The sequence below is a fragment of the Lathyrus oleraceus genome, chromosome 7 (genome assembly GCF_024323335.1).
Source record: "Lathyrus oleraceus cultivar Zhongwan6 chromosome 7, CAAS_Psat_ZW6_1.0, whole genome shotgun sequence".
NCBI lineage: Eukaryota > Viridiplantae > Streptophyta > Magnoliopsida > Fabales > Fabaceae > Lathyrus > Lathyrus oleraceus.
Window position 1 is genome coordinate 483,248,021 of NC_066585.1, and position 26,361 is coordinate 483,274,381.

Sequence of the window (26,361 nt, forward strand, 5' to 3'; positions counted from 1 at the left end):
ATGCGTTCTTCTCAACTTCTGCTTGACTGGCGAGCATTCTGGATTCAACGACAATCTATGCTACACAATCTCAGAATCCAAACCAAGAATGTCTTGATAGGACCAAGCAAACACATCTAAACACTCTCGAAGAAGATCAACCAACCCCTTCTTCGCATCTGGACACAGTCGAAACCCAATCTTGACTTCCTTCACATCATCTTTGGAACCCAAGTTAACTAACTCAATATGCTCTTCGAATGGCTGAATGACTTTTCATTCATGCTCAAGAAAACGAGACAATTCATCACTCACTTCTTCATCACTTTCCTCCTCAACCTCAAACACAGGGAATTCAAAATTTGGAGAAGGAGAAGGATCATTGTATTCAATGGGGTTAGGAACCAACCTGCATAATGATTTGATATTTTGAATTTAGAGAAGTGAATTTGTAACCAAATATTATGCAGATGGACAATTATATTATTTATTTATGTTTTTTGTGATTACTATTTTCAGAATAAAGCAAAAAGTAAAAAACAAAACATCATAGATGTGGATGAATATAATTAATTTTATTGATGATCAAATTTGAAATGCCTAACAATGTTCACTTCCTCCTTAGGCATAAGAGAAGGATTTTTTTTAAAAGAAATAAAAGAAATTACTTAGATCGATGCAAAATAACAGGAATGTCAACAATAGTCCAATTGTTGCAAGCCTTTGCATGTGTCACAAAATTGGTGTAGTTTTCTTCCTCGTCATCCTCTAGCACAGCAGCTAAGTGTTGTTCATTGCCATGAATAAACCCTCCGCTATGGAAGCTAAGTTGCATATCCTCTAATCTAGTAGTTGATGAGCCTTATTGAAAACCAAGACCGGCTTTGCCCTTGTTGTCGGAGACCTCTACCATGCGCCCCCATTGATCCACACTACCTTCTTCAACAATCTTCCTTGCATATTTTAATGAGGACATAGGTTCCCCAACCCTCTTTTCAGAAGCAATAGGTAAAGCTTGGAATGGAGTTCCAACCTCATGCTCAGCTTCAACGTAAGAGAAAGATGACAGGTGGCTAACCAACAACGCCTTTTCCCCGCCAACGATTACAAGCTTCCCATTCTTGACAAATTTGAGTTTTTGATGTAGTGTGAAGGTAACAGCTCCCGCCTCGTGGATCCATGGCCTTCCCAATAGACAACTGTAGGCCGGGTGGATATCCCTTACTTGAAAAGTAATCTGGAAGTCACTCGGACCTATCTTCACTTGAAGGTCCACTTCTCCTATCACTGTTTTGTGTGAACCGTCAAAAGCTTTGACGATTACACCACTATACCTCATAGGCACTCCTTGATATGACAACTTTGAAAGAGTTGACTTCAGCAACACGTTCAACGAAGACCCGGTGTCAACCAATACATTGGATAAAGCATCGTCTTTGCAATTCATCGAGATATGCAAAGCCAAATTATTGATCCTACCCTCCTCGGGGAGTTCTTCATCACAGAAACTGAGATTATTACAGGAAGTGATGTTAGCCACAATATGATCAAACTGATCCACCGTAACATCATGTTCCACAAATGCTTGCTCTAGAACTCTCTGCAGTGCTTCTCTGTGCACTTCTGAATTTATAAGCAGAGACATTACTAAAATCTTTGAGGGGGATTGGAGCAGCTGCTCCACCATATTAAAGTCACTCTTCTTTATCAACCGAAGCACCTCATCATCATCATTAGTCTTCAAATTGCTGAATTCACCAAACTGACGCTTTGAAGCACTAACTGGATCTACTGCAGGCACTTCCACCTTCTTACCAACTGTTGAATCTTCCACATCTTTTGGGAACACCGGCCCAAACACTCGACCGCTACGGGTCACCTTAGTAACATCAGCAATGCTCATGACATAACTGGTCATAGGCAATGGAACCTCTTGACCATTCTTCACCATAGTTGCATTATACTGATATGGAACAGCCTTATCGGATGAATATGGGACTGGGCCCGTTAATCGTATGACCAACGGTGATACCGATCTTTGACTAATGATTTTACTGCTGCTGTTGTCATACTAAATTACTATTCTTTATGGATTCTTGAAAACGGGCACTATGACATTCACATTGTCATCTACGTGACAGAATTGAACAATTTGAATCATACCCTCATTCATCAACCGCTGGATGTCTCTTTTTACAATCATAGAACCCCTCAGATTGACACTGCATATAGCACAACCATCATGGTCATGCTCACAATCGCTCACCATACAAATGTCCTTATGCATCATCACCAAAGACCTTCTGATGAAAAGGACATCAAACACTTTGAACTCCCTAGGACAACCGTCTACCATATGAACAGATGAATTTCCATGGACTGGTAGTGGGTTTGCTTTCACATTAGGTGCGCGGTCTTTAAAGGATACCATTCCACTTTTCACTAGCTTCTGAACTTCGTATTTGAGCGGATAACAATTCTCAATGTCGTGTCCGGGTGCTCCTTGATGAAAAACACAACGGAGGTCAGGCTTGTACCACCATGGGAGTGGTTCTGGAATTTGTGGCGGATTCCTCGGTTGGAGTAGGTTCTTGAGAACCAACGATGGATAAAGCTCTGCATAGGTCATACGAATTGGGTCAAAAGAGACCTTCTTCCTCTCAAAAGTTTATTGTTGATGATTGTTGGTATTGTTGTTGTTATAGGTGTTTGCTCGTTGTTGTGGTTGTTGTTGTTGACGCTGTTGTTGTTGAATTGGTGTTGACTGACTTGCGGAAAATATAGGAATTATGGAGGATACTTGATGATGGTGTTGACGGGGTGGTTGATTCCTTCTAGTCTGAGACCTCTTCTGCCTCCCACTAGTTATTGCGTTGGCTTCACTGTCTTTTTTCTTCCCAAAACTATTGTCGTATCTCTTACTTGATGATACCTCCTCTTTTGACAACCATCCCTCTCGGACACCTTCTTCAAGCCTCATCCTCATGTTTACCATTTTTCTAAAGTCACTGGGGGAACTGGAAATCAGGCGTTCATAGTAAAATGAACTCAGGGTCTTCAAAAAGATCTTGGTCATCTCCTTCTCCTCTAAAGGAGAAGTGATCGTAGCAGTTAATTCTCTCCACCTCTACGCATACTCTTTGAATGTCTCCTTATCCTTCTGAGACATAGACCTCAATTGGTCTCTATCAGGCGCCATATCCACATTATACTTATACTATTTGAGCGCAGCACCGGTCAGACTGTCTTGGAAGTAGTGGATTAACAGCTGACCGTTATCTATTTGAGTAGACATTTTGCAGGCATACATCACCAAATGGCTGAGCGGACATGAGTTCCCTCTGTATTTTTCAAAGTTAGGCACTTTGAACTTCACCAAAATCTTCACATTCGGCACCAGACATAATTTAATAGCACTCTTTCCAAACAGGTTCTTACCTCTCAATGTATTCAACTCCTTGCGCAACTCAAGAAATTGATCCTTCATCTCATCCATTTTCTCATAAATGTTTGGGCCCTCAGATGGCTCGGAATGACACCTCTAAAATATAGGGAAGCAAATATAGGTGACCGGGCTAGATGCCGACATGGAAGCAAATATAGGCACAAAGCCCTCAGGCACGAAGTTCGGTGGCATTCCCCACGGGAATCCGGCAGGCATGGTAGGCGTGAAATGAGCAGTAGCAGAAGGCATGGTAGAGGTAGCCACCTCTAAAATAACAGTCCCCTGAGGAAGAGGAGTTGCGGCCATTGGAGAAGATCGGCTCTGTGCAGATAGAACTGACTCCATCATGGCAGTCAGGTGGGCGATCTCATCCTTTAGCTCTTTATTCTCTTGCTCAAGATGTTCCATCATTCTGGAGTGATTGGCGCGAGTGTTGTACCGATGAGTCAGCTTGGCTAAAGCACAGAAGAAACACCAAAGAGACATCTGGAGAAAGGGAAACCTGCTTATGCAAATGATGCATGAAATACAATGCAATGCTTGTTTATTTATTTTTTTGTGTTCAAAGAACTTACTATATTATTTGCAAATATATATATTTAACAACAATTGCAACAATTTGATAGGACCAAAAATCTCTTTTCATTTATAATTGGAAGGATTACACTGAGTACAATTTCAGACACCAAAAGGAAAGTACAAGAGCAAAGGAGACTAGTCATCCTAAGGATCCCTAACAACAATGTCAGAAGATTTGGCTGTAGGCGCGTACTTCCTTCGAATGCTTCGAATCTCGGTCTCAAAAGAAGCCTTCATCTGAGTCTTTTCGAGGATAAGCTGATTAACGATCTTCTTCCAAGCAACGAAAGGCTGAGGGATGCTAGAGGAAGATGAGACCTCCGACTCTCTCTGTCTCTTTGTCACTCGGTCTTCAAGTACCTCAATGAGTGCATCTTTGTCCTTAGACTCCAACTACAACTCCTCATGCTTTTTTCTCAAAGCACGGAAACGCTCTTCCCACATATCCTTCTCTTGCTTCATCTTGGCGAGTGCAACTTCCAACTCCTCTACATCTTGGTTAGGGAGAGTTAATGGCTCAACCACAACCACAAACATAGGTCTCTCACAAGGATAAGGCATCTTCAACTACAAAGCTCTCTTCTTCACCCAAAGAATGTAAGCTTCCAAAGCTATACAATTGCGCGAACCAAGGTCGGATCTTCCTTTCCTATGCACATTATGCCAAGCATGCATAATCTCCTGCTTCAAATGTTGGGGATCTTTACCCTCTTAATAGAAAAGACCTTCTAACAAAGTGTTATTAGGTTTGTCTCTCAAGGGGAACCCAAGTTGACGATGAGCCAAAGCAGGGTTGTAGTTAATTCCTCCTTGTGTACCAATGAGAGGCACATTAGAGAATTCACCACAACAATCAATAATTTCCAAACTACTCAATGAAGAATCATACCAAACTATATCATCATTAGTGAGAGACATAAGTCTCTGAGACCACCGTAGACATTGCTTGTTCTCCACAAAAGTACGCGTTTGAGGCAAGTGTGAAATAAACCACTTGTACAGAAGAGGAATGCAACAGACAATAGTGACACCACCTTTATAGTTCCTTAGATGCAAAGAGAAATACATATCTCCCAATAATGTAGGCACAAAATTCCCAATCAAGAAAATTCTAATGGCGTTAACATCAATAAAACCGTCAATGTTAGGGAACAAAGCTTATCCATAAATTAGCAACACAAAGATAGCTTCAAAAGCGTCCACACTACTGGCTTGAGCAAAGGCAGTAGCTTCCTTTATGAGGAAATCAGATGGCAAACTAAACAATCCTCCTTTCTTCAACCAATGAGCCTCTATCTCAGACTGCTTCAAGTGAAGAGCTTCAGCAATAAGATGGGATTTGGGAATCTCTTCCAACCCACTAAAAGGTACCTTGCTAGAAACAGGTATTCCCAAGAGATGGGCATACTCCTCTAGCATAGGCACAAGCTGATAATTCGGAAAAGTGAAGCAACGGTAGAGAGGATCATAGAACTGAACCAACACACTCAGAAGTCCTTCCACCGCATCAGCAGACAAGATAGAAAGAAGCTTCCCATGGCGTTGTTTGAAGTCCAAGGTATCTAATACAAAAGATGCTAGCTTCCTTAAACCTTTCAAGTCGGGACACCTGAAACTGTACTTCTTAGTGTTCCTTTGTCCATAATCCATGGTCTGAAAATATTCCCAAATAATACCTCAGTTCCGTGAAATTTTCGTGTGATGAATGTTATGATGCGTATGAATGCATGAATGCAACAATCACAAATAAGGGATCACACACAAGGCAAGCAAACAAAGGTCAAGGGATGAACCAAGTCATTTTCAAGATCAATCATCCATTTTGGTGGATTAGGGTTCCCACCTTATCAACACCCAAGTTACATTGATATTGACAAGACTTAATAGGATGAACCCATAATCAAGGGTTTGTTGTGAGTCACGAGCATGAAGTCTTGGTAAGAACCCTCCCAAAGGAGTTGACTAAAGATAAAAACCTGTAGATCATGTTCTAAAAAGTTCCCAGAGTCTTAATTCCATCTATCAGATATTACAAGTTAAGATGACTGACTCATCGATCCATAATATTCTCAAGAGGAACTCGTTTGAGTGTAGTATCGCGTAACAACTGTTATCAAGTCTACACTTGAACAGTCTCCGCACTACGTCCTAAATAGGCTAAGGGGGGATAAATTTTCTACGGTCCTCAGCTTCTCGGACCCAAATTAGAGATAGTAATGCCTAACCATAAATACTTGTGTGACATTTCCAAATCCAAAAGGGTCTCCACTGAGCAGATGGATCTCAAGCCAACTTGTTAAGGACTACTCCACACAAGCCGAACATGACTATACCGTCCCCCTATCTTAATTGCACTCAAGTTCGGGTTAGAATTTATCTCACCACTCAGAGATCACCAAGCATAACAAGAAGATTATATCACACAAATATACATACATCACATATATACAATTATATACACACAAAAAATTAGGCTACACACACTGGAGACTACTCCCCAGTGAAGTCACCACTTAATTTTTGTAGCGGTAAATTCATGATCATCAAGCTATGGATAAGCAAGACATCAAATAACAAGACTCGCCAGCGTGCTTTTATTGTTTCCAAGGGAAAAGGGAAAAGTACGAACAAAACCCAAAAATAAGAAGTTTTCAAATCAAAACTAATAAAATGCCAGAGATTACAGGTAAGGGGGTTGGTTACACAGAGGGAAGGTGTTAGCACCCAAAGTGTCATAGGTACTCCTAGGGAGTCCTTTCTTGTATGCATATGTATTTTGTACAAAGTGATGTTTACAAACAAATAGAATGGGGGGAATGAGAAAAGAATTCATTAATTAAATTTTTGTGTTTGAAAAGACCTTTAACTTATGCCTACGTACCAACATAAAAATGAGGGATCAAAACCTCGTAGTTCGTGATACAAATTTCAAAGTGGATGCATTACTTTTAATCAAAAGTTAAGTTTAAAAGGCACAAGGGCCTAGAAAATGGTTTGAATGAGTTAGTTCTTTTTGGCTTTTGAAAATTTTAAGTCAAGTATAGTTAATTATATTTACAAGTTTGATTTAAGAAAAGAAGTTTGAAAATGAAATGGCATAAGGCCAAAGTTTCTAATTTGCAAAGGGTCTAAGCTAAAAAAAAGGACAAGCACAAGCAAAGAAGTTTTTAAAAGGAGGGAGTGATTTTGAAATTAAAGAGATGGGGAGGAGATGAAGAGACTAATCCTAAGCATAAATTTAAAAGTTAAGAGTTGAAAAGATCTGACCAATGGGCTACAATCCAATAGGCAAGTATGCCATATAGAAACCCAAATTCCCTTGGACATTAGAATCAAGCAACAAATAATACATAACATATTAACTTGAAGATCCATACATCAAATAAAGATAGCCACATTCAAGCTTTAGCCACTCCATAATCTTCTTCAAATTGGCCTATGTAGAAGATGAATTCCTCAAGTCACAGGTTCAAAATAACAGCTTCATAATGATCATGTTGCAGATGAACTCAGATGGATCTTCAATGATGTATCAGATGAAGTTTCAAATTGCAAGCACTTGGTTACATGAAAGTTGGCATTGGCCAAGTCCTTTTGCATAGGGGTGTTGTCTAAATTTTAAGTCCAATTGTCCAAGATCAAACCAACAGTCCACACAATAGTTTTTTAGGGTTTTTTTTCTTATTATGTACATTAATGGTCAAAGACCACACAAGCAAACACAATATGCACAAATAAGATATATCACACAATATGGTCCAAGTGGACAAAGTGAAAATGGCATTAATATAAACAATTAGAATGGTATGAATAATGGCAAATGAATAGAGCTTAAAATTAAAGGGAATTAAAAGTAAATGGCTTGAAATTAAATGTTAGTTGTTAATGAATTAGAAGTTAGCATTGCTTTCGCTTTTCTTTTATTTTTTAGGTAATTCTTTGGAGAACACTGAACCTACTTATCACAAGCATGGATCCTTGAACTAAGACATCTTCCAAAGGAAGGGAAAAATGCCATGTTTCCACACAATACCATGAAAGAGGGTAGACTTACAATCTCACTAACTAGAATGCTATGCCTTTTTGTGTCAAAAATTTAGCAATATGTTAAGCAATCGTAATTGGACTTATGTAGAAGTCACAACTATTTGATTTTTCAATAGTTGAAGAGGGAAGACTCATCCATACTTATGTTGATTTTTCAATCAACTAGCCTTAGGACCTTGAGATATCATAGGCCAAATGAAATGAATGCATAAAGAAGGGGAATAGATCAAAACTCAAATTGGACTATACATTCCATCAATCCCCTAAATCCAATGATCTTAACCTAGCAAAGTCAAATCAACCTTGACCAAGACCCAACAACACAAGTCAAACTTACACAAACAATTAAAATGGCTCAACACAATTATTTGACATTTATTCATTTGAAAAATACTAAAAAATAATGCATTAAATTAAATATGGTTTGTCAAACTCCTAAAATCTCATCAAAACACCAAAGAAATGGCCATGAGATTTATCATAGGTCAAACAAGGTCAAAGGACCTTGGAGAACAAATTTCAGAATTTTTGGAAACTTAAAAGTATATTTAAACAATTAAAAATATTCACAAAATTAATTAAGTCATGAAAAATATTAATAATGATCAAAAAACTAATTTTAATTCAAAATATGAAAGAGGATTTTATTTAAAATTTTTTGGTGAAACTCTCATATTTTTTGGATCAATATTAAAATTAATATGAATGAATGAAAATAAAAAAAAATTAAATGAAATTGAAATGATCAGAAAAAACGTGGACCACTTGATCTCCCTCATTAATTGAGGTGGCAGATCAAGTGGATGAAAATGCGCGCTCCATGGTACACTTGAGTTAGCGCGCCACACCAATGGTAATCAGAACCAACGTGTGAGATTAAAACATTTCAAATGAGATCAATGGCTCAGAACCTGTCCAGCACACCACCAGCGCTGGAATTATGGTCACCTTCTCAGGCGAGGCTCACCGGACTGGTTCAGTCATCACCATTAAAAAAATGAAAAAGGAGGATATGATCTGAAAGAAAAAATGGCGTAGAGCATGAATCTGACCTCAATTTCAACTAACTCCAAATATATAGAAAGATATGAGGAGTTGAATTTTGAGGTGTGTCAACTGAGTTGCTTCGATTTGACCTCAAAGCAACTCAATCTTCTTGGCTACATTTGTAGGACTTCAGACAACCAAAGATCCAAGAGAATTGATGAGAATTGAGTGAGAATCAAAGAGATGAAGTTTTCTGAAAATCACCTCCAATGTTGTGCAGAACTGGATCTTGCTTGCTTCAAACTTGACTTGATCACACTCGAGGAGCTTGCAGAAGTGGTTTGGCAATGGAACAAAGATTTGGATCCTGGAATTTTTTAATCTCCAAACAGTGAGATTTAAACTTAATTTTCAAGTTGAAAATTCTCAGGTTTTCCTTTGAATTGTGAGGGTTTCAATTGGGGGGCAAAGTTGGCGCAAGGTGTGTTTGAAATGAGCTCAGAGGCCTTGTATTTATAGCATTTGGGATTGATAATTACACACTTGAAAATTTGCTAAATTTGGCAATGTGATGCACAAGCTTGCATGGGCGTGTACAGGCCCATGAATCAATCCATTTTAATGATGCTTGAATGGCAAGGCAATGTGAAATGGAGTTTTGGACATTTGATTTTTCCACTTGATGCAGACCTGTTAAGACCATGTGAAACCCTAGCAAACCTCATCCAAAATGCATGAAATAGGACTCTTTGGAAATCTTAGATCAAGGGAAACAACTTTTATTTTGGACACTTTTCCATTTGGGACTTGGATCATGGTGAATTTTGATGTGGAAGTTTGGAAATTTCAACATGGTGAAAAGTTTTCTAAGTGTTAAGTCATATATCTCAATATTCCACCTTGCTTAACTTTTTATGTGAGCTCCTAATGAGAAACGTGTCTTCATCAAAGTTGTAGATCTTTCAAATACCTTCAAAATGGTCACCAATTTCATGTCTTTTGGATTTAGAATGATAGAATTATGCACTTTTGAAGTTGAGGAAAATCATTTGTTCAATGGTATAGGGCAAAAATGACCTATAATGTATTCGTCATATCACATGCTCATAAAAGTTGATTTAGCTCTCACTCTAAACATTAAAGTTGAAGTAGGCATATTGAATTTTATTGTGCAACTTTTAAATCTTTCATCTCATAAAAATTGAGCAAGTTATGGTCTTGGGAAGTTGACTTTCAAATTAGGGTTTAAACAAAATGACCTATAATGTTTCAACATGTAAAATGACTTTCCAAGCAAAATTAGCTCTATACTTCAACATGCAAGTTGTTTGGAATGTCATTTAGAGTAAAGTTTCTCTTGGAATAATTTTCATATGGTGAAAATTGTAGGAGATAGGGTCTAGGGAGACCTAGTTTTGATCAGATGAATTCATCTGGCCAACCACCATCAGCCAACTTGCTAACCTCCAATTCTATTGACTTTTTAGCTCATGGTAGATCATATATGCATAAGATGATGAAATTTGAAGTGTCCCTTGAGAAATTTGATCAATTGGTGACGAAGCTTGTTTAAGAAGTTACTTAAGATACCTAGTCAAACTAGGGCTTCCAAGGCAAATCACCTCCAAATTCTTGAAGAATGCTTGATCAATAAAACATGTAAAGATCATTGGGACTCATATATGACGCTCTGATACATTGTGAATGAATCCCTGGTTGTGATCTTAGCTATGAGGGTCTCAAACCTTATATATGAACTTGATAGATCAATGATGATCATGCCCTACCTACAAAAGAGTTAGGCAAATGCAAAGATATATTTTTGGTATTTTGTTAGTAAAATGATGATATACAAGTATGATACAATCACATAGTGCTTGGTGATCTCTCCCACAACAAACCCAATGAAAGAGGGGTAAGGAGGATGCCAAGGTATAATCCCAATGCCAATGCATATGATGAAATTACATGAGGGATCTTAGGGTCAAAATTGGGGTCTTACATAAGGATATACACAAAAGTATTTTGTGACCTTGATGTTATTCAAATGATGCAAATGATAAGGGATATTAGGGGTGAAAATTAGGGTATTACACATGCTGCTCAAGAAACTCTATCAAGTCATCCTTTTCCTTCAACTGCTCTTGCAATTCTACATTCTCAAGGTGTGAGGTGTGAAATTTATCCTCCCAATCATCCCTCTCTTGCTTAATCCTAGCAAAAGCCTCTTACAACTCCTATATGCCTTTAATAGTGGTGCTTTGACCATTACTAAAGACATAGGTCTTTCATAAGCGTATGACATCTTGAGTTCTTTTGCTATCTTCTTCACCCAACTAATGTAACGCTCCAAAGCTACATAATTCTTAAATCCAAGCTCACTTTTTCCTTTCCTATGGATATTGTGACAAGCATGCACCATCCTATCTTTAAACCCTTGAGTGTCTGACCCTTCCTAGAAAAATAAACCTTCTAACACGGTGTTATTAGGGTTGTCCTTCATTACGAACCCAAGTTGATGTCTTGCCAAAGATGGATTGTAGTTGATTCCTCCTTGTGTACCAAGAAGAGGAACATTATAGAACTTCCCATAATCTTGACGTCATCGTAAACAGAAGAATACGAAGTTATGTCATCATTGGTAAGAGACATAAGTATTTGAGATCACCTTAAACAACCATTATTTTCTTTGAAGATATGAGATTGTGATAAGTGCGAAATAAACCACTTGTACAATAAATGTGCACAACATAAAATAGGTCCACCCTTCTTAGAAGTCCTATGATGAATGGATAAATAAGTGTCACCCAGCAAAGTTGGAACATGATTCTCAACCAAAAAGATCTTAATGGCATTAACATCAATAAAATTATCAATGATGAGGAACAAGATCAAGCCATAGATGAGTAAGGAAATGATGGCTTTAAAATCCACAATGCCACCAGTATTGGCAAAAGGAAAATCTTTTTCAATGAAATTTTTTGAAGTCAACCCAATAATACCTCTAATGGATTAGCATCTATGTCAAATTTCCTCAGGTGAATAGCATTAACAATAACTCGAGACTCAAGAATTCCTTCCACCCCACTAAAAGGAACTCTATCAGAAACTAGCATTCCTAAAAGATAAGCATACTCCTCCATGGTAGGCAACGACTGATAATCAGCGAAAGTGGAGCATCGATAAACGAGATCGTAGAACTGAACCAAACTACAAAGAAGACCTTCTTCAATATCAGTAGATAGAACAGACAAAAGTCTCCCAAAATAGTCTCTGTAATCCTTAGAATCATCCACAAATGATGCTAGCTTCCTTAATTCCATGAGATCGGTGTAAGACCCCAATTTTGACCCTAAGTTCCCTTATGATATCTCATCATTTGCATTGGCTTTGGGATCACACCTTAGAATCCTCCTTACCCCTCATTCATTGGGTTTGATTTGTGAGAGATCGCCAAGAAAATTCGATTATATCATACTTTATCTTCTTTGTCTACTAACCAAAATACAAAAATATGCCTATGTATAACTTTGTTTCTTTTGTAGGTAGTGTGTGAATCCACCTATGCCCTACCAAGCTCACAATTAGGGTTTGAGACCCTCAGTGCAAGGAGATCAATCAAGAGATGGTTCAAAATTGTTCTAGAAATCATATATGGATCCCCATTATCTTCATTTATCATTTGGATCAAGAATTCATCAAGAGTTTGAAGCTAGTTTGCATTGGAAACCCTAATTCATTAGGGTATCTTATGTGACTTCCTCAGCAAGTTTCTTCAACAAATGGTACAATATATCAAGGTATACTTTATTTCATGCCATATTATACATATATGATCCTCTATGAGGCCCAAAGATCAATATAACTTTAAGTTTGCAAGTTGATTCAAAGAGGTTGACCAGAGAAAGTCAACTCGTCAAAACTGAGGTTCACTAGACCCTATCTCCTACAACTTTTGTCATATGAAAATTATTCCAAGAGAAACGTTACTCCTTATGCCATTAAAAACAACTTTAATGTTGGCATCAAGAGCTAGTTTTTCTTGGAAAGTCATTTTTTATGGTGAAAGAGTATAGGTCATTTTCTCCGTGCCCTAGTTAGAAGGTCAACTTCCAAGGACCATAACTTGATAAATTGTTATGAGATGAAGGACATACAAGTTTAATGATCAATTTAAAGATGTCCTCTCCAACTTTACTTATTTTAGAAATGTAAAATTCAATTTGCAAGGGCATGTGCCAGGTGGAAACATTATAGGTAATTTTGGGCCATTACCATTGAGCAAGCAATTTTCCTCAACTTCTAAAATGCATAACTCACTCATGCCAAATTCATATGATGTCAAATATGTGACCAAATTTAATATGTATGAAAGCACTACAACTTTGATGAAGGAACGTTTTCCATTTGAATCTCATAGCAAAAGTTATTCAAGGTGGAAGAAGTGGTTATTTGACTTGGTACTTAGAAAATTTTCAAATATGTTTGATTTCTCAAAATTCCACCTACAAATTCATCATGATTCAAGCTCCAAATGAAAAAGTGTTGAACATCAAAGTTGTTCCCCTTTATGTCACCTTTCCATAAAGTCCAAGATCACTTCATTTGGACAAGATTTGAGGGACTTGCATGTGGTTACCTTCATAGGTTTGTTTTGGCAAGATTTGAATTCAATTATCCATTTCCTTTTGCATGCTTACATGTTAATGTTGCAGGATCCATTATGCACGATTGGAATGTGATCACATCATGAATTGGGCCCAAACCATTGCCCATGCATCCATACACCAAAGTTGCTAAAATTGGCAAAATTTCAAAGTGTGTAAAAACCAAATTGATACCCTATAAATACATGGCGATTATGATCAGAAAGAGGATCCTTGCTTGCCCTAACTTTGATTCATTGCCTCCCTAACCTCCATTAAATGATAAACTTGAAGATTTCACTTGAAACCAAGTTTCAAATCTCCTTCTATTTTGAGATTGAAACTCCAAGAACCCAAGCCTCTCTTTGATCCATTTCACTTCCTGCAAGCTTTTAGAGTCGAGCAAAGGCCAATCAGAAGCAAGATCAAGCCAGATTCAAGCTACCCGAAGGTGATTTTTCAGAAACTTTGAGCCTTCGATTCTCTCTCTATTCTTCACTATTCTCTTTGATTTTTGGATGGCTGAAGTCCTACCAATGTAGCCAACAAGATTGAGTTGCTTTGAGATCAAATCGAAGCAATTCAGATCATGAACCTCAAATTTCAAATCCATGTATCTTTCAATATACTTGGAATTGGATGAAATAGAGACCAGATTTGATCTCCTTGGCATTTTTCCTTTAAAACTTTGTCCTTACTTTTCATTTTGGTGATGGTTTATGGTGGGCCAGTCCGGCGAGGTCCACCGGAGAATATGACCAGAGCTAGAGCTCCGATGGTGTGTTGGCACCTTCCAAACCATATGATCCTTTCAACATGTTTTAATCTTGTCCCTTGGTTATGATTACCACATGTGTGACGCATTAATTCAGGTTCACCATGGAACGCGTGCGCTTGGCCGTCATATATGCCACCTCAATTAATGAGGGAGATCTGATGGCCCTTGTTTTTTTGTATTTTCTGAATTTCCAGTTAATCCACTTACTTTATTTAATTCATAGAAATTTCATTTTTAATCCAAAATATTATGGGACTTTCACCAAAAACCTTAAAATATTTCTCTCTTCCATATTCTGAATTAAAATTATTTTTTGGATTAATTTTGGTATTTTTTATGAATAAAATGTTTTTGTGAATGTTTTTAATTGTTTAAAAATACTTCTGACTTTTTAAAAATTATGAAACTTTTTGTCTAAGGGCCTTTGACCTTGGATAAATCCCTTGGCCATTTATTTGGTGTTTTGAAGGGATTTGAGGTTTTGTCCAAATTAAAATGTATTTTAATTCATTTTAATGTGATTTTTAATTGATTAAATGTTTAAAAATTATGTTGAGCCATAGTTATGGTCTTGTGATGTTTGACTTTCTGTTTGGGTCTTGGTCATGGTTGCTTTGACTTTTGTTTGATCAAAACCATTGGATTTATGGGATTGATGAAATGTACATTTAAACTCCTAATGGATGGTATTGATCAGATGAAATTCCTCTCATGATCAATTTGTGTTTCTATTTCCTCTTCCCTCTTCATCTTCATCCTTATTCTTCCCCATTTCTTCATTTCACCAATGAAATCTATAATGTCTAAATGCTAATTGATTCATCAATGACCTAGTGTTAGATGAATCAATACAAGTCTCGCTTAGATAGGTCCCTCCCATTTATTTTAGTGTGTGGTATGTTTTAGGAGTTTGGTTATTTGTACCAAATCTCTAACATGCATTAACACCTATATTTTTATTGCCCGACCTGAAATAGTTATGATTTCCACATAAGTCCAATTACGATTGCTCAACATAGAGCTAAAATTGACTCTTAAAGCATAGCATTCTAGTAAGTGAGATTGTAAGTCTCAAATTCTTCATTGCATTGTGTGGAAACTTGACCTTTTTTCCTTTCATGAGAGATATTGACATACTTGTTGAATTATCCAAGTTAGAGCCCTTCTCATGGAAGATGTCTTGGTTCATGGATTCATACTTGTGAATGAATGACTAAGTGTTCTTCAAAGAATGACTTAATCAATTAAAATTCACCACTAACATTTGACTAACCATTGACTAACTCTTATTCATTATGCTTTTACTTTCAAGTCATTTACTTTATGCAATTTAAATTTAAGTCATTTATCATTCATTGCCATTTACATTTCATATAAATTGTTTATGTTTAAGTCCTTTTTCACTTTGCTCACTTGAGCCATATCTTGTGTTTGTACAAATTTATTCGCGTGCTTTGATTTTGTTTGTGGTCTTAGGAACCTAAAACACATAATAACAACAAAAACCCTAAAAAAACATTTGGTGGAGTGTGGGGACTTGATTTGATCTTTGGACTTAGAATTAGGCAACATTCCATGTGCTAAAGGACTTGGCCAATGCCAACATCTGAGACTAAACTATCTTTGACAGTGACTTTCATCTGATGCAAGACTTTGGATCTTTTTGATTCATCTGCTACTCTGTCTCTGTGCATAATTGTTATTATTGTCTATGTCTGATGTTCTATCTGATACATTGGAAGACACTGAAGATTGCTAGTTGTTGGAGTGCTTGCTTGGATATGGCTATCTTTATTTGATGACTTCATCTTCATGATGTCTGTATATTGCTCATTGCTTATTACTTATTGCTTGATCAAAGTCCAAAGGAAAATGGGTTTCTATATGACATTCTTGTCTGTTAGATTACATCTCATTGATTAGATCTTTTCAACTCTAAACTTTTAAATTTTTGCTTAGGGTAGCCTCTTCATCTCCTCCCACTTATTTAATTTCAAAATCTCTCCCTCTTTTCAAAAACATTCTTGTTTGTGATTTCAAACTTAGGCATGTTCTAATGATTAGATACTTTAGCGTTATGCTATTGAATTTTTAAACTTCTTTTCTTAAATCAAATTTGTAAATAAACATAACCATATTGACTTAAATTTCAAAAGAAAAAAAGAACTAACAACCCCATTCAAATATTTTGCTTTTTATGCACTTTCACTTAAATTTTGTGTTAAAATCGATTCACCAACTTCTTTGAATTTTTTACCAGGAACTACGAAGTTTTGATCCCTCATTTTTATGTTGGTACGTAGGCATAAGACCGAAGGTATTGTCAAACACAAAAATATAATCAATGAATTCTTTTCTCATCGGTGCTTCACTTTTTCAAATTATCAGCTTGTGCCTATTTTGGAAGAGTATGCCAATCTCTTGGGTATTCCCGTATCTAAGAAGATGCCTTTCAATGGATTAGAGGAGATCCCAAGATCTCATGTCATAGCTGAAGCTCTTCATCTGAAGAAATCTGAGATTGATGCTCATTTGGTGAAGAAAGGAGGAATTTTGGGGTTGACTTCTAAATTTCTCATTGGTAGGGATACTGTTTTTGCTCAAGTCGGTAGCATGGGCTCTTTTGAAGCTATCTTTTTATTGCTCATCTATGGTTTAGTTTTGTTCCCTAACATTGATGGTTTTGTTGATGTTAACGCCATTAGAATTTTCTTGATTGGAAATCTTGTTCCTACTCTATTGGGTGACATGTATTTCTCTTTGCATTTAAGAAATTCTAAAGGTGGTGGGACTATTGTGTGTTGTGTTCCTCTTTTGTACAAGTGGTTTATTTCGCACTTGCCTCTAACGCCTGCTTTCATGGAGAACTGACAATGTCTACGATGGTCTCAGAGACTTATGTCTCTCACTAATGATGATATGGTTTGGTATGATTCTGCATTGGGTAGCTTGGATATTATTGATAGTTGTGGTGAGTTCTCTAATGTTCCTCTCATTAGTACACAAGGAGGAATCAACTACAACCCCGCATTGGCTCGTCGTCAACTTGGGTCCCCCTTGAGAGATAAGCCTAATAACACACAGTTAGAAGGTCTACTTTTTCAAGAGGGTAAAGATCCCCAACATTTAAAGAAAAGGATGATACATGCTTGGCATAATGTGCATAAGAAAGGAAGATCCGAGCTTGGTCCATGCAACTGTATAGCTTTGGAAGTGAAATTCTGGTACCAGATATGAGATGTCGAAGGTAATGTCACGACACTAATATCTGAATAACAAATAAAATATAAATAGGATAAAAACAAAGAAACAATTGAATAAGCGACACAAGCAATTATTAACCCAGTTCGGTGCAAACTCACCTACGTCTGGGGGCTACCAAGCCAGGAAGGAAATCCACTAAACAAAATTAGTTAAAAGACTCTCAGTAAACAACTTCAAGTTACAGTCTTTTCACTTAATCTCTACCCGTGTGACTTCTATCTATGAACTCTTAGATATGAGACCCTACTCACTCCCCCTCAATCACAGCAGTGATATAAATACAAATACAAAAGAAAGAAGACACACTTCAAGGACACATACTTGATCTTGCTTAAAATCTTAAATCAAGTAAGCAAACACTCGTGCTTCAAAGCTTAGAGTGGACAAAATACAACACAAAAGTCAGTCCAATTCATACATCAATAAGATGAATGAATGGCTCGCAACACACAATTTCACACAAGACTAAAAACCTAAAACTCTCTCACTTCATCGTTCGTATCTTCTGTGTCTAAACCAAGGTTTACAAAGTCTTTATATAGAAGCTTTCTGAATGGGCCTGGGCACCATGAAACCCTAATTCTATTTAATGTATATTCCCTAAGAAATAGCAACTGATCATTCCTTTTAGGGAAAAAGAACATTCTGGTTTTAAATAGAATTACTCCTTGAATAACGCATGTAATCTCCATATAAGCACACAAAGATTTGCATGAGAAGCGTAACAACAAAACACATAACATTCAGACTGAATATTCTGTATGCACATGTCTTAACATCGGGTCTGACATCTTGACTAAATCCTGCACAACCATATTTAAACACCCTGCAGGAAGCTGATATCACATGTCAAGACAACACGCGTGACAACTTGTGATACCTCTTAGTTTTACCAAAATTGATGCCAACACATAGAACCAACAAACTCCCCCTTTGTCAAATTTTGGCTAAAACATACATCAGATCAAACATTCGCAAGAAATCAAATAAAGTATCAGTTCAGCAGCAGAAGTAAATATACACATATTACTAGCAGAAAAAGCAACTAGTAAACACATATGCGCTTGTGCTCAGAACACACCACCTCCCCCTTCAGCTAGTCCACACCAAGCACCAATCTGCTTCACACAGACAGAACACTTCTCCCTATTTGTATCAAGCATAACATTAAACATCATCTAGAGATATAGCTACACTTCTCCCCCTTTTTAGCCAAAAGAGACCAAAGAGACAAAATAAATGTCTATTCAGTCATAAACCAAAATGTCAAAAGTTAAGGGTTACAAAACCAAGTACTTAATCAGCTTTAAGCAAGCTGAGATACAAACCAACAAAACAACAACATCAAAATAGCAAACCAGAATAGCCAAAATCAAGAAAGTCCATCAAAACAGCAACAAAAATCATCACATCAATGGGGGCCAAATTCAAAGGAGCTAATCAAAGGAGCTTGAACTTGCAGCTTCATCAGCATCAGAAACAGAATTGCCACTTGTCTCATCATTATCTGCAGACCTCTCACTAGTGGTGTGGGCTTCAGCTTCCTTAGCATGTTCACTATTCTCACCTTCAGCTTGCTCCAAGCTTGCAATCAGGGCTTCCAATGATTATTTCCTAGTTGTGGCTACCCTTATCCTTTCACCCAACTCTTTACAAGTCTCCTTCAGCTCAGCAATAGTTCCAACTTTTGAGGCTGGCTTTTTCATGGCAGATGTCATGACAATGTCTTCGACATGACTGCCTTCAAACAGTTTATAGTTCACTGAAAAAGCAAGTTTTCTTCTACTTGGTAAATCATTAGAACTCAGAATACCAGGGTGTTGCTTCAGGATAATCCCAAAACTCATAGAGGGAAAGGCAATAGGCAGCTTAACTGCGTTAGTAGATGCATGCTTGATGACTTGTTCAAACATAAATCTACCATAGTCAAAACTCAGTTTGGTTCTGTAAGACCCCAATTTTGACCCTAAGATCCCTCATGCAATTCCATCATAAGCATTAGCATTGGGATCATACCTTGGCATCCTCCTTACCCCTCTTTCATTGGGTTTGTTTTGGGAGAGACCACCAAGTGCTTTGTGATTGTATCATACTTGTATTTTATCATTTCACTGACCAAAATACCAAAAATATGTCTTTGCATTTGTCTAACTCTTTTGTAGGAAGGGCATGACTCCATTGATTCATGAAGTTCACATCTAGGGTCTGAGACCCTCAGGAACAAAAAGCACAACCAAGAATTGATCCAAGAGTGGTTATGTGCATCATATATGAGTCCCAATGTTCTCTACATATTATATTGATCAAGTTTTCTTCAAGAGTTTGAGGGTGATTTGCCTTGGAAACCATAGTTTTACTAGGTATCTTAAGTGACTTCTCCAACAAGCTATCTCACTAATAGATGAAATTTCTCAAGGATCACTTCAAAATTCAACATCTTATGCATATATGATCTACCATGAGCCATGAAAGTCAAGATAATTGGAAGTTAGCAAGTTGGTTGATGGTGGTTGGCTAGATGGATTCATTTTATCAAAACTGGGTCTCCCTAGACCCTATCTCCTACACTTTTCACCATATGAAAATGATTCCAAGAGAAAACTTACTCTAAATTGTTAGACGGTGTGGCTAGTGATCGAGAGGGGGGGTGAATAGATCACCTCTTTGAAATTTAATGGATTTGAAATTATATCAGAGTTTTCAAAGTTGGCGGAAAAATCAGTCCCGAATCGACTTCCGTCTATTCTGAACCGCTACTAGAAAGCCGGACACACAAGTTTAATTGCTGGATTTTAATGAGAATGACAGAGACAATTCACACCAGAATTTTAACTAATTGAATGCACTTATCATTAAAGTCTATTTCCAATGAATTAAATCTAGCTAACCGTTTTATCAAACAGTTGGTGTGTATGTGATCGATGATAAGCAACAATGGAGTTTGATTAAAAGTTTTCTTGCCACTGCTGTCTTGCAACAGGAACAATCACCACACACTAACGAAAATTGCTAAAACAATTTTAAAACGTAAAGAGGAGTAAGGTAAGAATACGATACGCAGAGATTTTTTAAGGAAGTTCCCCACGTCGTCCTCGCGTGTGGGTACGTCTCCCTCTCAATTTCAAATGAAATTGAGAACTTTGATTATCAATTTTTGCCGAATCCGTTGATACAAGGTTATGATACAAAGACAGAATTCTAAACTCTAAGAACCTCTTCTTGTATGAACCTTCGCTTGATCTGAGCACGATCAAGATTTTCCTGCACGAAATTGCAAACAATTCACCGGTTCCACGACCTGCTTGCGAAATCCCCCGATCTCCAAACGCAACGCTGCGGCTGAATATGTTCTGCAAACGTGACTCCCAAACCCTCAAGAACACTCCAGTTCTTGAAGGACAAACCAGTAGGTTTTTCCTAGAAACCCCCTTCAATCTTCAACTCAGCTAGATCCTCGATCGTTCCACTGCAAACCACAGCTAGATCCTTAATCGTACCACTGAACGTTATCTCGATGCTTCTTTAATCCAAAGAACAAGAATGGTTATGTGTAAATGTTCTTGAAGAAAAGTGATTGAGAAGATGAAGAAGATGAAGTCTCTTTCAGGTTTCTAATTTGCTCTCAAACAATTGCTCCAACACTGCTTTTGATCTTGTGTTCAATTGTTTTCCCTCAATGAATTCGTGTCTTGCACTGCTGTTATAACCTGTCTTATATATGCTGCAAAACAGTTACTGTTATACCACAAAACAGCTTTATGTATTGATGCATAAGAGTGTGTATCGATGCATACTATAAGATATGTGAATTTTTGGAGAAATTTATTAATCATGTATCGATGCATAATTCGTATGTATCGATGCATGTGATTATTTCACTAGTGTGTATCGATGCCTAATGCGCATGTATTGATACACAGGCTGTTTCAATTGGTCATGTATCGATGCAGGGATCGTGTGGATCGATGCATAGAGTCTTTAGCCTTCCATGTATTGATGCATGACTCGTATGCATCGATGCATACTGAACAGAAAGGTTTTGTGATTTATCACATGCTGTATGTATCGATGCAGAGGCTTATGTATTGATACATGCTGACATAAAATGCATTTTAATTGTTATTTTAAGGGAAGTATCAATGTAGGTTTATATGTACAGTTATGCAACAAATAGAATGGGATGGAAAACATAATAAAACACAAATGTATCATGTAATGCAATGCACAACCAACATTTGGATGATGATCACACAATTTGCTATCATTAAAAATTAATTCAAGGTAAAGAATTCTCTCACAAACTCCCCCTTTTTGATGATGGCAAATTCTTGGCAAGATGTGTGATACTCCCCCTGAGTTTGTGCATATCTGCATTTTCTCCCCCTTTGTCAACATCAAAAAGAGGAAGAAACAGATTTATCAAGGTAGCATAGTGTAGCAGGACATGGCAAAAAATGGATAACAGGCTATCAATCACAAAGAATGAAGCTTCAAAGTAAAGAATCATTCACAAAGAATGACGAATAAGGGCAATAACAATAGAGATAAACAGAATTAGAAAAGCATTTTAAAGACACGAGCGAGTTTAAGAGTTACATAAGCTAAACCATATATTGTGCAACAAAATAAAACTTGAGCAATATGAAATGAAATGCAGTGAGATGAAAAGATGGTTGGTTAATTTGGATTGTGGCCACCATAGGACTCCTCATCATGTCTGTCAGGATCTCTGTAGCTTGGCGGAGGCGGAGGAGGAGGCATTGTGTCTGGATTTTGGCCCATGAAGGAGTATTGCCTAAATCGGTTCTGAACTTCAATGCTTCTAAAGTTGTCCATAATACCAGGATTTTCACGGCAGTCGTCCATAAAGCCGGACATTTCGTTGTAGAAAACCTGATGCCATTTAACCAAGTCTTGGTGCCAAGCGTGTTGATTCTGATACATCCGTGTATGCTCATCATGCCAGTCCCGATGCTCGTTGTGCCATTCAGATTGTTGAACATGCCTGTACCGTGCTTCTTCATGGCGTTCTTTGTTGACAATTTCCATCTGTTGAAGCATATGAGTGATGTTCGCATTTGGTGTTGAGGCTGAAGTACCACCGGAGAATGGAGGGGCTGTAGGTTCAGGTACATAGTTGGTAGGAGACCACCTTCGTGGCGCCCAATCACCCCAACCAGCATTGGCCTCAGCTTGTGGTGCATCTGTTTCAGCCGCATCCTGCATTTCTTCATCAGGCTGATCTTCAGCAACATGGATGCGTTCCGAGGGCACGTCAAAGTTGTAAATTCTGGTTTTGGATTTTCTTTCGAAGAAATAGAAACATTTGCGGTTCTTGTCCCACCGATATCCCATATGCGATAGAGTGGCAGAGTCAAACTCTTGAGCAGCAGATGGAGATAGGAGAGGAACAATAGGTATTGCAACTTTCCAAAACTTAAGAATTTTCATTATTTGAGAGGCATAACCTAGAGCCACATTCTTGGAGCTGTCTCGCACGAAAAATAGACGTTTTACAAAGTAATTAGCCCAATTTAAGAGCACCTTATTTTGCATATTGTAGAGAAGATGTATGCAGGGCCTGTCCAACCGCGAATGTCCACTGTTTGTTGGACGCAGAATATGTGTAATAATCCAGTGAAGAATACGCGGAGTTTGCTTGATCATTCCAGACGTGACGTGTTCATCATCACTCAACGGTCTGTCTATCTTTAGGATAGATGGAGTAAAGTCCTTCATGTCAAATTCAGGATCAAAATGCAGGTCATGCCAGCACTTGAAAGCCATCGACGGAGGCGGCATTTGAAATACCGTTTCCCAATCAGAGGCTTCAAAGGTATATGTTCTGACTCCGATAGAACACCAGAACATATAGCCTCTACCAGTTTGTAAGCCAGCATAAAAGACCCGAATGAAATCCTCATGATAATCATCCTTTGTGGACAGAAACGACCCAAGTCTTTGTGCATGTAAGAGTTCAACCACTTCATTTAGGTGTAGGTGAATAGCATCTGTTTTATCAAAGACGTGAGGTTTCATGACTAACCTTGTCTTGAAGGATTCCTCAAATTCAGCAGCAACAGCAGGATGAAGTAGCTCTAAGGCATTTGAAGGAACGTCTGGTGGTTGCTGAGATGTACCGGCTGTTTCCTTTCCCTTTCCTTTTCCTTTGGCTCTGGCTGGAATAGTGCGTGGAGGCATGGTGATGTGAGATTTAGGGTTTTAGAGAGAGAGTGAAGATGAGGAGGATTAGGGTTAGCCACTGGTTTTGGGGTTTTTGAGGGCAGATGATATGAAGTCTTGAGATAGGAAGTGATATGATTGGCTGATTTGTCGATGCATGAGAGAGAAAGAAATGCATTAAATTCAGATAGCATCAGTATGTATCGATGCAGATGGTCATGCGTCGATGCCAAATATTCACATTTGGCATGTGTATCGATACATGCGATGGATGCATCGATGCATCCTGAAGCATCGATGCATATGGGTCGATGCATGCTTCGTTTGGGTCGATGCATACTGATGCTGAACTAGCTTTTAATGAATTTTAATGCAATATGAATATGCATTATGCACTATGTCATGATGATTATGCTCAACAGAGATTCAGAAGTCAGATTGTTAATGTGTGTAACACCCTTCTAAAATACCCCAATAATTTAAATTAAATATCAAAATACAACATCAGAGTAATTATGCAGTTAAGGGTGTCACGTACTCACTTCACACCATGTTCCAAAATAACAGTCATGCTCTTTATTAAATCAAATAAACATTTGCATAAATCGCAGCGGATATAAATCAAATCAATCAAAACATGTAACACATTACATGTAAAATGGTTCACAACCAACAGTAAAACATTTAAAACATCCCTTCCCGATGTTACATCTATCAGGGCATGACCCACTAAGGAACTACTCTAGACTCCAAGTACTAGCTCCTACTCAATCACTGCTCGTTACCTGAAAAACAGTTGTAAGGGTGAGTTCCTCAATCGATATAATAAGTATTATAAAATATCATGTCATGTTAAGTAATTTAACACACTTCATCACCCTAATCCAAATATATATATTCAGTAACAGCACATCAACTCAACATAATACTCAACACCAACACAAACACACGTATAATATTGGAATACATCCATTCATATTATACGCCATACATATATTATGCAATGAGACTCCATGCATGCGGTACCGACTATTTGTGAACATATAGTTCAACCTCACCGTCCAAATCCAGGCACGGCTACCAAGCTCACTAGTCCCACTCATTTGAGACATAGTGACTCACTCACTAATTCCTCACCATGGGAATTAGCTACCACCCCAAATGGGCCATGCTATGCACGCTAATCACCTAGCATGCAAACATCAACAACAATCAAAATGATTTACTCACTAATTCCTCACCATGGGAATTAGCTACCACCCCAAATGGGCCACAATATGCAGGCTAATCACCTAGCAATGCAACAACAACAACAACTCAAGAATAGACATACGCTCACACTCTAAGCCATCAACAGTCTATTCACAAATGCATACATAACTGATACAATCACAGCATCATGCATACCATCACACATCATCAACACATTTTATCACAAAAGCATATCATGTCATGCCGCATAATCAAACACAGTATTAGCACACTCTACTAATACCTATACTACTCAAAACAACGGGAAATGATCCCTACTACGTCATACATCAGCTAAGTTACATCACTCAGCCTAAACAACCAAAAACTGCACAACAACAGTTCAGAAAAACCACAAGTCTGCCCATACGCGTATTGCCTATGCCCATACGCGTATGGCGCGTTTCCTCGCCCAACCCATACGCGTATCATCAGTCTCATACGCGTATGCTACGCGTACCACTCTTCCATACGCGTATCAACAGAGACAAATCTACGTTCAAAATATCATTTTCCTCACCCATACGCGTAAGGCCTCATCCATACGCGTACCAGCCATCTCATACGCGTATTGCCTAGTGCCATACGCGTATGTCCAGAAACCAGAATTCCCAGATCTGCTATGGCTTTCTCTGCTACGAGATCTATCCAATTCAACCTTCTACAATCCAATTTTTTCACACAATTCATTCATATCATCTAACACGAATCATACACTTTCGATTTCACAAATTGCTAACCTTTCTACCTCTAATCCCTACGAATTCCTCTCAATCATAATCCAATTTCGTTCATCCAAAGTTTCACAAATTCATCATACATCATTCAATCAGAGGCAAATCAATGGTTTCTCACTACCCATCACATATTATCCCATAATACCCATTAATCGATGATAAACCCCCCTTACCTGAGTTAATCCAGCAAATTCCGTTAGCTTCAAGCTTTTCCTCTTCTCTTGCTCTGCCTCTTTGCCCTTTCCCACTTTCAGCCGCTTGCTCTGTTTTCCTTTTCATGTGAAAACCTTTTTCCAAAAAATTGGGACTTTTTATTATTCCCACTTATATACTCCAATAATAAAATCCAATAATATTATTCCAAAATAATAATAATAATAATCCAATTATCTAATTAAGTTAATAAATATATTATTAACTTAATTTAAATAATTACCATATTATTATCGGGGTGTTACAACTCTC